This window comes from Hylaeus anthracinus, unplaced genomic scaffold (assembly GCF_026225885.1).
Source record: "Hylaeus anthracinus isolate JK02 unplaced genomic scaffold, UHH_iyHylAnth1.0_haploid 11982, whole genome shotgun sequence".
Classification (NCBI taxonomy): domain Eukaryota; kingdom Metazoa; phylum Arthropoda; class Insecta; order Hymenoptera; family Colletidae; genus Hylaeus; species Hylaeus anthracinus.
Genome location: NW_026534330.1, coordinates 9,598,637 through 9,614,702, shown reverse-complemented (window position 1 = coordinate 9,614,702; position 16,066 = coordinate 9,598,637). Strand labels below are relative to the sequence as shown.

General features: G+C 33.0%; 1 protein-coding gene across 2 annotated transcripts in view; it reads left to right on the top strand.

Annotated features, from left to right (window-relative positions):
• LOC128886057 (uncharacterized) overlaps nt 1–16,066 on the top strand; it is a 346,337-nt gene that overhangs the window by 290,792 nt on the left and 39,479 nt on the right. The gene's annotated exons all lie outside the window — the stretch shown is intronic.

Sequence of the window (16,066 nt, the reverse complement as noted above, 5' to 3'; positions counted from 1 at the left end):
GAGATTGCACGATAGCGAAGCAATCTGTTTCAGAGAAAACGCATAGAGAATAGATCGGATGCAACAGAGTTGAATGTAAAGTACAAAACGCTTAATGTCTGTGCGTTAATGGCAAGCGGGAACGTATTTTTATTCAACAAATTAGCCAGTGAATGTTAACACGATACATTACGAAAGTAAATACACTGTAATAAATTTTGTTCGAACAAAGTGTGATAAATCGATCACTGCAATAAATACACTAAATTGTATAAAATGTAACGAATTATACCTAAATAGAATTTGAGAAATTCATGAAATGAAATAATTTATAATAAAATACGAGAAAGTGACTTTTCGAGACTAGACTAGATCTACAATAAACAAGAAACGAGTATAATTTATTTATATAATACTTATGCATAACGTTTGCTTTCTAAACAAAGCAAATAATGACAATAAGAAAAGAATACTTATCAAAAGAAACCAATTACAGTATGATAAATTTAAATCAGTTTACAAACTTCCATTTAAACATTATCTCTTCTATTATTAACTTTTCTATTATTATTGAATCGTAACGCTATACTGCTGTGCCTTTGTTGTTAGACATTACGAGTTTCCATTAGGTGAACAGAAAGTACTTTTCCCCCCTCCTCAGTAATCCATGTAAGAAGGATGGCTTAGCGTTGGAAAGGTTAAAAATCGCTGAAGCAAACGGAAATAGCTAGATTTCTAACAGTGCAAAGTACGTTCCAGGTGGTGGAACGCCGTGTTCGTTTTAATTCCAGGAAACGGAACGTCCGTTCGCTAGCGATGACCGGTATTGCCTGTCATGCGTTAGTTCCTCCAAATTCGCGTCGAATGTACCCACGGGATTCCGATATGGAAACACCAGATTGATGACCACTCTACAATAATTGTGACGGCCACGCTCGTCCGCGCGCGAATCCGTCATCGAGGAAGCGCGAACTTGTCAGAGAATTACTCGGACGCGCGAAATTCCGCTAATGAAAAGCCAATTAGAAATATATATTTTAAACACTGGCAACGGAGTTAATCAATGAACGGATTCATCGGAAAGGAGCAACTATATTTCGCGTGTAGTTTAATCCAACGGATAATGTAAACAGCATTTCGTCAATAATATGATATTGAAATTTTATGAGATGTATTATTTATAATTTCGCCCAACCCAAAGAATTTCGTACGGTATTTCTGCATTATTTAATTAGTATTATTAAAGTCAGCTTCGATGAAAGACACATACAAAAAACTAAACATTTCTGTTTACATTTTTCATGCTAGTGACAAAGATTTAAATACCATTCTTAAAAAAAAAAAAAAAGAAATAGGAAATTCACTGTAATACAATACAGAAGAAGATTAAGATATTACAACGAAGAGAAAATTTTACTGACTAATTATGTTACACGGTACACGATATTTCAATATATTAAAATATTCTATTCGGAAAAATTAAGTATTCAACAGCAACACTTGTTCAGAGACGATTGTAATTTAAAATTAAGAAATATGGATAAATTATTGAATTTTGAAAAGGGATGACTATTTCAGTACAGCAATAGTGGGTGAGAAGAGAAATCGTATTCGTCGATCTGACTTTCTGAACGAGTGATATAAAAATGTATTGGATAGTGAACTATCACCTTTACGGGGCTTTTATTGAAATTCTTGAAGGCGATCTCGAAAAGAATTCCTTTCTCTACTCGGTCGACTCATCTGGAAAGTCACGCCTGCGGAATGAGTTCAGTGTAGGGGATCCCTTATAACGTAATTTCCAGAATTGGAATAGAATGTACGTGAAAGAATGGAGGGTTCTCAAAAAGTGATCAACCCAGAGTATATTCTTTTTCGAGATTAGCTGCGATTTAACCGCCATTAGTATTCTACATAAAAATTTCTAATAAAATATTCTTATCGTAGATTAAAAATTAAAAAATTAATATCTTCTATCGAAGTGTATAAGAATATTTCAGTATTTGACGGTACTTAATTACAGATAGGTAATTATATAATACGAGAAGCAATTGAAGAGAAATACGAAATAACCCATTATGACGACATCCAATGTTATTGAGTTATTTAATTAGTTATTCAATTTTATACACCTTATACTGTTTAAATAAAATCATCCAATTCGTTATCCCATGTACACGAAAATGTTCTGTAAAAAGAAAATTTAATTTAATCATAGAAATTCTTATAAATATAATCGAAGCCACAGTATTCGTTACATTTAACAATTGCGTCTTCTTATTGACCCCAAAAAAGTTCTCAGAGCTATTCTGTTGGCTTTTTCGGAATATAGGGACCACATACGAGGCATTTAGAATGACATCAGGATATCCTCAGGATTTCTGCCGTTCTCACTGGATTTTCCAGTGGCTGCTCCAAACAGCATACGTGTTACGAAAACAAAAGTCTGTTAACAAGGCATACGGCTAAATAAAAATGCACCCACTCGTTAAAGCCAGTCGCGATTAGACCATAGCCAACGAATAAGTCTCAGCGAAAACGTCGAGGTTAAATACAGTTCTTCTGTATGGGTGCAATTTAATCGTGAAGTTAGAATTTCCGAGTGTATTACTTCAATATGACGAGTTTAAAGTGGCTTTCCATTTGTCCGAACCCCTGAGAATCTCTTTGCTTTAGAGAAACTTTCGGGAATTTAATTCTTCTAGAATTCTGGAAATTTTCGGACCCATCCGAGAGTTTAAATAATAAACAAAGCGATGCAAACTTTACGGGGAACTGATTTGATTAAAAAGTTTCTGAAAAGTGCAACGGGTATCAGACGCCGGATATCAGAGTTTCCTCGTATAGAGTTATACTTGTGATTAGTTCCCGGTTGCCTCGAGGAGATTACTTTCGCGTGTTAATTCGGGATATTGTAGACAGCGATTTTCGTCGGAAAAGAAAGTAATCTGTACTTTCTCGTTAATCCTTCTACTTCAAACGGAAGCAACTAATCTCGCGTTCCTCGGAAACATCAGGCATTTGTGAATAATTAAAGTTGGATCTACTACGTATCCTTTGATAGAATTTCTTTTAATCTTAAATAACTTCAACTTTTCTTCTCCCTCTCTGATTTACACTAGTGGAGATTTTTATTTAATTTCTCTTTGATTTGTCAAACATTTAAATAAATTTGTGCAGCCAATAATGCAGGAATATACAAATGTTGCTAATTTAATATTAAATTTAAAAAAAAAAAACAATACTAATGGCTGTTTCCTTTGGAATAATGTTTGTTTTCTTGCATAACACGGTAATGATTTGAATGGGCTTGTATACCAACGTTTACGTCTTAATTGTGAAATATAATATCTCTGATAACCGTTAACAATATTGATGACGGTTGGCAGCACTTTAAATATAAGAGTAAATGCTTTGCAAGTTGTCTGCAGAAAAGAAGTTTGACCCATAGAGGGTTAATATATTCTGCCACGACACATAATTTACATAAATTCTGTATAAGGTGTATCAGTATACACCGCAAGTGCATAAAATTCACAATTCAATGACTGATTCGAATTCCTCGAAGCCACCGCTCGTACGGGGCACTGTTGAGCCGAATCCTTTTCTAAAATCGAACCGAGGTCACGTTTTATGACTGCCTCAGCACGGAATAGGAGTGGATACTCGAAAAGGGATTGCATCAGAATGACTATGAAAAAGGTTGACCTCCTAGGATATGTCTCCGGTTAAACCGCCGAACAGGCCGATGACTGTCCTTTTTCGTTTCGCGCACCTCATCCCCATCCTGGACCATGCAGAGGTACGTAGAGCGAAATGGAGTCAGCCGGGAATGACGATGGCTGGATTAGCCTAGAGGCACGTGCCGTGGACACCATTCTCCACTTCGCTTGAGTGCTCGAAAATCACGTTCACGCTGAACTCAGCCAGAAAACAGACTCCGACGATTCACGCATTCTGATTTCCGCCCTCTCTTTCTCGCTACGACCCTCGCTGTGCGTGCCTCTATGAACGTCGCCTCGGATGCCTGATGTCGGCTGTATTAACAATTTAACACTCTGCGGTCGATGACCTTATGCCTTTGTTGGGACCTCATCCTTTCAGCCTCAATCTTCAATTTTTCTTTGGAATCTGACTTAATCTTACAACGAACCATCTCTAAATATTTATTGCCGATTTTGGTGAAACTTTACAGGTTTGCTGATCAGTTAGGAATATTTAACACTCATTGCCTTTGTTGATATCGCATATTTTGAAACCATAAAATGATAATAAAGAATATTAAATTTATTGCTGATTTTGTCTACATACTATTATGATTTTATTTTATTTACTAACTGTCAACGTTTATACTTTTCTAGAAGTATTTATATTAATTTTAACACTAAGCTATCAAAACAGTGTATCAAATAACTGACGATCAATTTTTAAAAAATAAGTAAAGGTACAATTTGTTGAATTTGTTAACGTTTATTGCTAAAGTAATAGAGTATGGAGTAGTATTGTGCGAGAGTTTGAAGCTTTAGCTTAGCGAGTCTCTGAGCCGCGTGAAGATAATGCATGGACGACCGGGAATCTAGGATATGTTCGAGTTGAAAGAGAGAGATTAGATTTCTCCGTTGTTACTGGAATAAATTTTTTAATCTACTCGTCCCGAGCTTTGCGTTACTTTTCTTGTGCAACTCCTTTGTTCATCTGGTAGTAATATTAAGATAATGAGACGAGTTTTCCCTGGAAAAGTCAGATACCGGTTCCCCGAGGAAGGGAATTACACTCCACGGGAATAAAAGTTTAAAGTATTTCAAAGCGTGGATATTTTACACGCGATAATAGAATCTTAAATGAAGTTAAGGTGCGTTGTTACGTTACATTAAACATTAATTGGTTAGATTATCATGAGACGCAATTGCCAATAAATATTCAATTTAAATTAGACACATTTCATGCAGCAACGACGCAGAGGTATTTATTCGATGTGCATTTCGGGAACCTTACAGATGGAATACTAACGGAATTCATATTTCTGTTTATTTTTCAATTTTACTAGAGCAGAACTCGTATCTTAAATTATTTATCACATTTATCATTGAACATGACACATACTTTTTATTTTTTGGGTCTAATAGAACACATATTTTTATTTATTTCTCCTGCTCACTGTTTTAAATTTCTTAATTTTAACATTTTAATAGAATTCACACATGATTTACTTTTCAAATGATCTATAACAAAACTCATATCTATATTTATTCTTTGAATGCAATCAAATCAAATTCGTAGATTTATTTTCCACATTAAATGATCCATATTTTAATTTTCTTCTTACATTCATCATATTTCAATTCTTATTTTTACTTATCTTTTAATAATCATTACCTTTTATTTAATACAATTCTTGTTAGTTATTTTGAAATTCAGTGCATGCATTTATCAAATGCATTTATCTCTTGGAATCAAACATTTCGTATTCCACTTTGGTATCAGTTACGTATTTGGAAAAATACCGTGGCCTCGCTGCGAAGTCTTAATTTCATGAAAGCGTTCCTAATGGATCGTTCACGATTGATGCGAGTTTCAGTGACTCCCACGTTCAGATTTCTTTCGCGTTTTCCCCTGTATCGCGTATTCCTCCGCCTCTCCATTTCCTTTCGCGAAATTACCGTTTTCCCTTCTTACTTAAACTGGATGCTTCCGTGGCAGCCGTTTACGTGATGCATTCGACGACGATAATTCACGATAATGAGACGAAGGTAACGACAAATGGAGCACAGTTCAATAATTCTTTCTTTGATGCAAGGAATTCGTTAATTTTTCCGTGTCCACCTTTAACTGTTCGAAGGCGAGCAATTTTACGTGCATTTCTTGACCGAGAACTCGAAAACTACTTATGACAGTGATATTATATACCATCCTTGATGTGCCAAATATACTGAACCCTGATATAAATATCAATTGAGGACCATGGGAATAGTACGATAATAATATGATTTTAAGAAATACTTTTAGAATACTCTTGAATAATATTCGGTTCACCTTACGCCTCTGCGTCTGAAGTATTAAATAAATCAATTTCTGTGATATGAAACCTAAAGAATAAATAAAAATTAATGCCAACCACCTAGAAATAAAGAAATAAAGACCTAGATAAAAGTGATTTTCAAGAATTAATGCAGATAGTTATACAGTACTTACTGACAAATGACATTGACAGGATTACAGAAAAACAGAAATTGTCAAAAAATGACAAGCATTAATTTTAGTACAAAATTACAAGAAAAAAATCTGGATGAATATGATAGAATAATTCAAAATTGTGCAACTAAAATTTATTAAATTATGTTCAATACTGTAAAAGATTGATAAAAAGTTGATGAAACATTTTTAAAAATCTCTGCTGGTAATGAATATTCATATTAGAAAAACTGTACGAGCCATCGTTGCTCCAATTGCCAATATGCTATTAAAGCTTCAAATTTCACGATAATGGGGAGTCCAAATGTTTACAAAGTCGTATTGGCATATTAAAGGCCCTGGTTCCTTTATTACGTAACAAATTCGCGAACGGGATTTCTGAAGAGTACCGAATTCGAATTGGTTCGAGAGTTTCGTTCGTTCCTTATTTTATTTTCAATTTTTTCTCCTTGACCGTTGGAATTCACCGTTTTCCTTTTTCCCTGGACTTCCTTCTTCTCCGCGTTCGATCCTTTTTCCGCGACCCTTTTGACCATTCACCGATAATGTTACGATAACGAGTCAATGCTACCGCCAGGAAACTGAAGCCGTCTCTTTCCTACGTGAGAAATCAAAGACTCCTCTTTGTGCGGTTTAACAGAGCGCACGCGAAGGACCTCGTTTTAAATGAGATTTACCACGTAAAATATCCCCGAGAACTCGAGAATATTTTTAGAACCGAAATGTGTCTTTGACACGTACGAGTTATTTTATTGCGGATCACATTGACAACGCAATAAGTAATTTTTTTTTTATGAAATATTGGAAGGACCGATATTATTATAGTAACAAATTATCTATTTCTGTATAATAGATGTGTCTAGTCTCATACATATTACATTATATTATGTAATGATTAGTCAAATCTTTTAAGGCAATGTTTAAATTAATTATAGATTTCAAATGTTTCATACCATGTGTTAAATTAGAAGAACGATTTGAAAATTTATATTATCATCTAAGATTATAATAAATTAACCAAAAAAAGATTGATAGAAATAATTCAGTCCTGAAACAAGTTGTTAGTAATATTATGCACAGTTTTAGATCAATCAGGACAAGCATTTAGAATATTATCAATTTAGTAATTATTTATGTCATGTGTATGTCACATGTCCACGAATTAAAATTCCAAGGAACGCGTAATCTTCAATATGAGATAATAGACTATTCAATGCGAATCAGAGTAATGGTGGGAGTTTCCCTGAATAAGGAAAACTCGTTGGAAGGCGTAGGTCAATGTTTACACGCTTTTCGTACACAATCCGGGGGCACCGAGCAGTCGGATTACTATCTGTTTATTCACAATCAGTTCTCTGTGAACCTTCGTTCAGGTCCCGAGTAGGAAGGAAGCATCGGTCGTTAGTTTCATTTCGACTGCAGTTCAATCACGTCGTGGCTTGTTATACGATTCGATTAAGTGATTCGGTTCGTAAATAAAGCAAGTGTCCGCTATTGTAACCCTGTTTCAAAAAATATGTAGGCCAGTCACTTTGGATTTTATTATATTCTCAAATTATAATATTTGTATCGAGCTTATTCTCTTGATAGTACGTTTATTTAATCGTTGAAAGTACAATAATAACAGAAAGATAATATCGGCCCTATAGTTCTAAATAATATTTTATACATTTTTAATAACGTCGTCCTTTCGACTCCCCAAAATTAATTAATTCGGTTCTCCAGCATCCATTAACGAATTTTGAGAGCATTTAGTCGCTACTAAATTTCCTATCACGTCTTATACAGCACGAACAGTGTATGTGTCGATATTATCGGTTAACCTGATCTCGGGTACGTCAATATCAGGCTGTGATATTGACGTATCCGGAAATTGTTAATGCCTTATTATGACGTTTTAATGTTAATTACAACGCGTAATGAACTTTTGTCGTGTAAAAAAGGATAATGAAAAACTTTTTTTCTCGAGTTAAAAACATTCTTACGCATTTGCCGCATAATCAATTGTTGCAATGAAATTTTTAACTGTTCAAGAAGAAATATAAACAAAAAAATAAAGGAATATTAGGAGTTTATACTGAAACGCCAGAAGCGTTTACTGGGAATATTTATTTGATATATTCAGTTGATACAGTCAGTACTTCAAGATATTAATTAAAAGCCAAGAAAAAATCCTAAGAAATTTTTTATTTATAGACTGGGGTTAATATATCAATTTTAGTAGCTCTGGAAATATCGAGAATTCTGTCCGATGCAAAATCGAGCATATGACAAATGATTTTTCAAACTTGCGAACGAAAAATATCACATTTAATAAAATTGAAAAAAAATGACAAAATATTACAATATTTAAAACGAATCGTACTATTTCTCGTTTAAAAGGACATTTTTAAAATTTAATATGATAATGGTAATTCACTTGAATTCATCGTGTTTCAAATCAAACTTGACGTTCAGTCTACAAATATCATAGAAATTCCATTTCTAGCCGGTCGATTTAAATTCATTGGTTTTATACATTCAACGATGTGCGGAGGTCGGTCTGGCCCTTGGCACCGACACGTCCATTTTATTTATGTTACTTTAATTAACGAACGAACCTGAGTGCTTTCAATTTGCTTTAAACGATGCGTAAACGGTTTTAAATTTCGTTTCAGTTGTTTCATTAATTTCCTATTTGCAAAATGCGCGAATTTTACGTGAGATCCGAAATTTGTAATTACGTATTCGATATCGTTGGTTGTCGAAAAGTAAGTATATTTACAAGTGTAGTTCTACCATAGAAGCAGTTTTCTCAAAACGTCAAAACGAAACACCAAACCCTCACGAATACAATTTCACCAGTTTCCTATTAATACTTCGTTAATTATTCTGTATTGAACAAAGTAGAAACAACATTCAACTTATTTATTTATTCGAAACATTTGAATGCTTTAGAATTATACAACAAATTATATTATAACTAGACTGCGGATGTTTATGCAAATTCATATTTTCATATACACAGATGAAAACCAGATATGTAGATAAAAGTATGTTTTGCCGTCTAAATATTTTAATATGTGTTTTATTCACTTGTCATAAATGCATAAACATCCGCAGTCTAATTGTAACACACTTATTCGCCATTAGATACAAATGAGACATGCAGACGAGTATGAAGAAATTTGTACATTTATGTGATTTGGTTAATGATCTTTTTATTCCAATTCTATCGATCAATTTGTAGGTGCACCATGCATGCCCGTTGTTTCGTTTTCGTGTTCAAGCAACCGTGGTGAAAAATCACGGGCAGGCTATATTTTTTCATCTAAAAAAAAGAAAAGGAAAAAAAATCACGTACAAAGTAAAACGCAAAAACTTTGAATAACAAAGAATTCAACGGCACCGCCAGCACCATAATTGCACCGTCATTTTTTCGGCGTACCTAACGATTCTGTGCATTGACGTTTCTCTCGTTTTCGTGCGCTTTGAATGCATACACCTGTTCTCGATTTTCCATCTATCGTTAAGGATACATGCGCGTTTGTAAAACCCAGACAAGCTGTTATACGTGTACATTTTTTACTGTCTGAATGTTTCATTCAAACCTAGATTTTGTAATCGTTTTATACTGGAACATATTTACAGATTGTAGCACGTTAAATAAATGTTTTATTCGCGATTTGTGCAATGCATTTAACAAAATTGTATTAACCAAACGTAAAAACTAGTTTCAATAAATGTTGTCGTTTGTATATATTGAAAAATGGTAAATGATAAAATAATGTTTATGCGGATACGGTTAAATTATTATTTTATCCATACACATTTTTTGATGTTTTACTGTTTAATTTAAACCTAGAATTTGTAATTATTTTGTACCGTTTATTACTTAAATGCACGATGACTGGAATTCAGGCAAATGGAATTTATTTTTGACGATAAATTGTATAAATACATGAGAAAATATTATTACAAAGTTTTTACTGAACGTTTCGCTCGTAGTTTCAACGCCGCCACAAAATTCTATTGAAATATTTTGAATTTCAGTCGAACTATTTCCAAGTTATGGCGGAATAAATATTCAGATCGTCGAACGAGTAAAATCCTAAATATGTATGTATTAAAGTCTATTACTTTTAAACAATCACACAGATTTATCAATAAGTGAATAGATATCCCTATTTTTTAACTATATTATTGCATCTCGTGGACGACTAGATGTATACATTTTTGAACCTCACGAATTGAATGAAATATAAAAGATTTTTTCAAAAATATTTTTTATAAATCATGGATGGTATTGAATATATCATTCACTATAACATAAAAATGTCATGTATCTGTCCATCATGACTATCATTGTCGAAATGCACAAACAAAAAATCGTTGCGCAAGCATACATTAGAAAATTATGTGAACATGAATCGCGTCCAGTATGGAGTTCGCAGAAACATTTTATTTTTTTGGAACATTTTTTTCCCCATAATCTATTCGATCGATTCCTTTGCCTCGATATTCTCGCCTGAATTTATCAAGTAATAGCCGAGCGAAGTTCGGATCTTTTGATAAACCCTGTATTTCGAATTATGCGCTTCAGTAATCGTCAATCGATTTGCTATTCGTGTCCAATCACTGTACAGCGGAACCGTTGTAGGTACGCTTTCGACCACAGAATAATATTCAGATATTCTAGATCATGAATGCACGATCGTTTTCCAGTTAACCGTGTCCTTTTTTCATACGTTCTTTGCGTTTGAACAATATTCGTTTCTGCAGTCCGTAGAATTTAGGGAAATTATCGAAAAAGCTGAACATTTATTGCGACGTCGTATTACTTTCTTTATTTTCATCGATGATTATTCGACTTAGTTTCAACTGCTACATTTAACCATCATTGTCTAGACGTAACATGTTCATTACAATTTACTGCACTTGTAGATAAATTTTTAAGAATGTTTTTATAATTGTTATCAGAAATTAAAGAAGTCTTCAATTGTTATAACATTGCAGACGTTTAGAGAAGCGACGTTGCAAATTTAAATTTATTTACGTGTCTTTTAAGCGGTTGATATAACCGCTAAAAAAGAATAATACACAAAAAAAAAACGAAAAATAAATGAGCTAACAGGAAAACAAAATTCTTCCATTTTATTTAAAAAATAGTTTAGGACTGAAATGTAAGATGTGTTATTTCTATAAATTAAAGATAAAATGCAGATTTTAGTGTATTTTTTTGTTGTAACAGTTAATATTTGTAAATATTGATAAATATTTGTCCAATGGCATGTAAAATCACCCCTCGGTATTCGCGGTTTCTTCCGCAAGTCTTTTACTCGATGTTAAGTTTGAAGTTCGCGTTCGTTTGAGCTGAAAGCCATCGCGAAATTTTTCCCCGCGTTTCGCATTAATGTACCAAAACACCGAATTACTTAAAGCATCGTCCAAAGAAAATGGGCTTCCGGGAAAGCAGAGCAATCAAAGTAATTGGCAATTTTCTCTGAAGTCGATCCTTTCGTCGGCATTTCATGGTCAACGTCCTTCGTTTTCTCTCTTTCAGTAGCAGAAATCGTGTGTTTAAACGGCAACCAATGGACCGTTTATTGACTGAAACACTTTTCGTTTGGTCGATCGTTGGACAAACTCGATTAGCGTTCTCCTCTACTTGATTAACAGTAATTTACTTCCTTGCGGTTCGACTTATTCAATAAATATTGACCCATACGTTGTAGAAACATTTGCCAATACCGCTTCGGAATTGATGCACAAAGATGCAGTAACTATTTTAACACGAAATAACTCTGCGATAATATATATTTCCCGATAGAATTATACTAAATTTATGCTTGTCTAAATCCTTCTTCTTCCAGCTTCGATATAAATGAATATCGATTTTATTTTTTTTTTCTCTTTAACTAATTATCGATTACTTGATTCAAGATATAGTTCTAAGCTGAATTTGTAATTTGTTTGAAATGGGAACGATTTATATTTTTAATGTTCAGCTTCATTTCGAGGTCGAATTAAATGTTATAAATTAATTAAAAATCTTCGTACAATTCATTCATATTTATACATTATTGAGATCCGAGAGAGTGTTATCGTTTTAAAACTCATTTCCTTGACAAGATACTGTTACCGTTCATTAAAAAAATATTCGTTAGTAACGAGAGATTGAGATTGAAAAAAAATATCTCAATAATGAGAGAATCTTTCTTTCTTGTAAACTATTTTTAAGATAGGTAGGTCCGTTCATAATTATTGCAATAATATTTAATGATTTACAGAAAACAAAATATCGTACGAAGAAATATACTCTTTTGTTAGTGTAGTATTGAGGTAATGAGATTTCCGTTATACTCATTATAAAGTTACATAATTTTTAAAGAACACAGTATATATCTCTGTGTATCCGGCATATAGAAAGTTTTTTGTACCGACGTCGGCAGTATTTATTTTAGAATCGCGTACTTTTGCAGTTCTTGAGACTCAGTTCCTGGAAGAGTTGAAAATTGTATCGCATCAAAGTTTCGTAATAAATCCCACATCAAATAAGCTTTTCATAAGGCAAAGCTGGAAGTTATCATCCGTAATCTTGGAGGAAAGAAATGAAAAGACGTTCCTACTGACTGGTCTCTTTCGAAACTTAAAGGTCGAATGTTTGGTGGACAAGTATCTTTAGACCACTGTCGAATCATACTTTTTATCACTTACATTCTCTGGTACAGTGTGTATAATAGTTATACGTCTTATAGTCGAATTCTATTTTATTTGTATTCATTTCATTCGATTCAAACGTTAGCGCACACTTAAAGCGGCAGTATTTTAACCTTATTGTTATTTTGATGTTCCCTTTCCTTTTATTTTTGAAACTTTTATTGTCGTTTCCCTTTGTGTCTCAAAGCATCAGTCTACTTAAGTAACGTTTCGATGCCTAGAATGCATCGAACCGTAGTAGTTACAGCAAGTAAAGTAATTGCCAATTTCCTCTTCAATCGCTGGACCTGCATCAAAGAACATTCTTCACAGTAAGTGAATAATGGACCACCTAACCGTGAACTGGTCAAATATTTAGGTTCATGTAAACAGTATGAAACATCCCTGAAGAGTATTAATACTCAAGCGAATTATTGCTTGTAATAGCTTGTCCAGGTCTATTAAATTTCCATTTAATTTAATTTACTCGACGATTCATAATATTGTATTCCAAGGAATACAAATGAGTGCATCTCTAATTTGTTTTATATTCAAAAATATTTGATACATACAGAAGTTAATATGTACCAATGCTTTTTATATAAAAACCTCTTATCATTTTCTAGAGCAAATAAATTTTTCTTTAATTTACATTTGAAGGAAACAATATACCTTAACATTTAGAAGTTTATGAATGCTTGTTGTTAGATTTTCAAGCACGCGTAAGTTAGCGTTTCATTTGAGTTATTCCACCTGGGAATTCCGTTCGTCTTTCCGTCCGTTTCTTTTCTTTGTAAACCATTTCTTTCGCGTCGCCGCACCTTTATCGCCTGTGTATACATACAGGACTGTGTAATTCACTGTAATCCCAGCTTAATGTCCGATAACCTTAAGTATCACAAAAGCTTTTCGGAAAACGAATGAAACGGAAGCTTACCGCATTGTCTGCATAAATAGCCAGAGAAAGACCAATTATTCGGAGCTGCTTAAAAATTCAACTGCTCCTCGTTTTCGCCCTGTAAAGAAGAATCATCCGATAAGAATGTTACAGTATATTTGTATAACGTAAACGTTACCATAATTGCGAGAGAGCTATTAACAAAGTCACGGTTTCTTCGTTTTATACGCCATCAGATTATATTGTACGTTCCACTGCGATTAATTCGGATTAATGAGTCCATCATAACTGGATCGAATCTGTATCGAACATTGATTAAAACTTGGGGAAATTTTGATTAAGGAGTTCAGATTTGGTGCAAATTTTGATTAAATCTAAGTCATTAACTTCAGCCACTTAATTTGCAATCTACTTGTATTAAGACTTCTTAACGAAGCCTACAACTCTGTATAAGATCTTCCTGTAAAGTGCACCTGTATTTTATAATGGAGAACTTGTCTGTGGATGATTACTTGGTACTAGTCAAAATAACTCATTTTTCGATAATATTCTTTTACCATTGACTGAAACTATTCACTGTTTTCCTGCTTCAATTATTTTATTATTAATTATTATTTGATTGATTGATTATTATTAAATTTTTGTAATTATGACCACTTAATTATGTTGACGTCTTCTCTTTTCTATCTTGTTAAAGTTGTTACTTTATCTACTTCCTTTTTTAAAATACAAAGTTAAATTTCGTCCTATAAAATTATGCAAGCTACTCAACGACTTATAAAAATTCCAGTTATTTAAAAATTTAACGACGATCTCCACATGAGACTAAAAACATTCTTGGAACTGCATAAAAATTGCAACACCCAGCAACGTTAAATATTTAACCAATCGATTTAATGGTAGCGTGGTTCTTCGAAAGCCTTCTGTACAATCGATACTGCAGACTGAGCAGAAATTGACTCGTATCACTGAGTTTGCCATTTAAACGAACGATTCGGCAAAGGACGGCACTAATTCTTCCACTCCAATAGGTTCATCAAACATTTGAAAAACACTCGTCCTATAACATCCCTTGGCCACATATATGTATTCAATGATTTTTTTATACAGTGGACAATTTAAAATAAAGAAATATTTAGTTATAAAAAGGTTCATGGGAAAACTTGCATCATGCAATATTTATTATTTTTGATTGCGTTGAAATTTATATTTTACGATGTCCATGCTTGAAAAGAGATGTTTACATTATTAAAATTATTAATATACATGTATCATACTAAAAGAACAGAGTATAATAGTACTCATTGTGTTCTATAATTAAATGCAAGACATTTTCAGCTTGTCATCGAAATACAATATTATTTCAGAAGGAAAAATACGTTTATACCGTACGATGAAAAATAAAGAAAGTGAAATTGGTAATAATATCAACGTGATTTACTATGCACTATGCGTGAAATAAATAAAAATATTAGAATTGTTCATAATTACCTAACTATGAATACTATTTTGTAAACATAATTAATAAAAACCATTTAATGCCAAATTAATTAAATTGAACATAATATAAATTCTTTATGTAAATTCTGAATGGGAGGAGGGCACCTACATCAAAGCATTTGAAAACTACAGGTATAGTTCAAGCCAAATTGCTGGAAACTGCGACAAATTCGCAGCAGAATGTTTTAAACATTGGGATCCAAATGCATTCAAAGTGTCAGATTCCACACGTAGGAAGAAAATGAATGCCGGACCTTTAGATTTGACTCGCTGCGGCGGACTAGTCACGATTCCATTGCTGTTGAAATGTTATTCATTACATTGAAACGTGACTGGAGTATATGAGTGCAGTTGAGCTTTGATTCTGGAAACACTAAACAATGATTGAACTGTGACTGTAGGAAGGGTTGGATGGTTTGTTTAAATACAGATTTACCGTCACACACTGTATACTCGCCATGTTCGACAAAATAAAAATATAGAAAGTATAGAAAAATGATGTGTTGTATAGCAATGCATTTTGATAGGTGTGGCAAAAACAATATAATTAATTTAATCTTTGTTTTGCCTCGAGTTATTTCAAAATAATATTTACTGCGTTAAAGTATTATTTACTAATATTAATTCTATGAATAATATGTTATAATATTTTCATTCTTTAATCATGTATTTTTAATTTAAATTGACAGTGAGTGTACAGTTAATACTTGAACAAAGCAACACAAACAATAAATAATCCAAAAATCCACGAAATCGGGATTCCATAAATCCGCGAAGTAAATCTATTTAGAAAATTATATTATAACAAATAAATTTTAC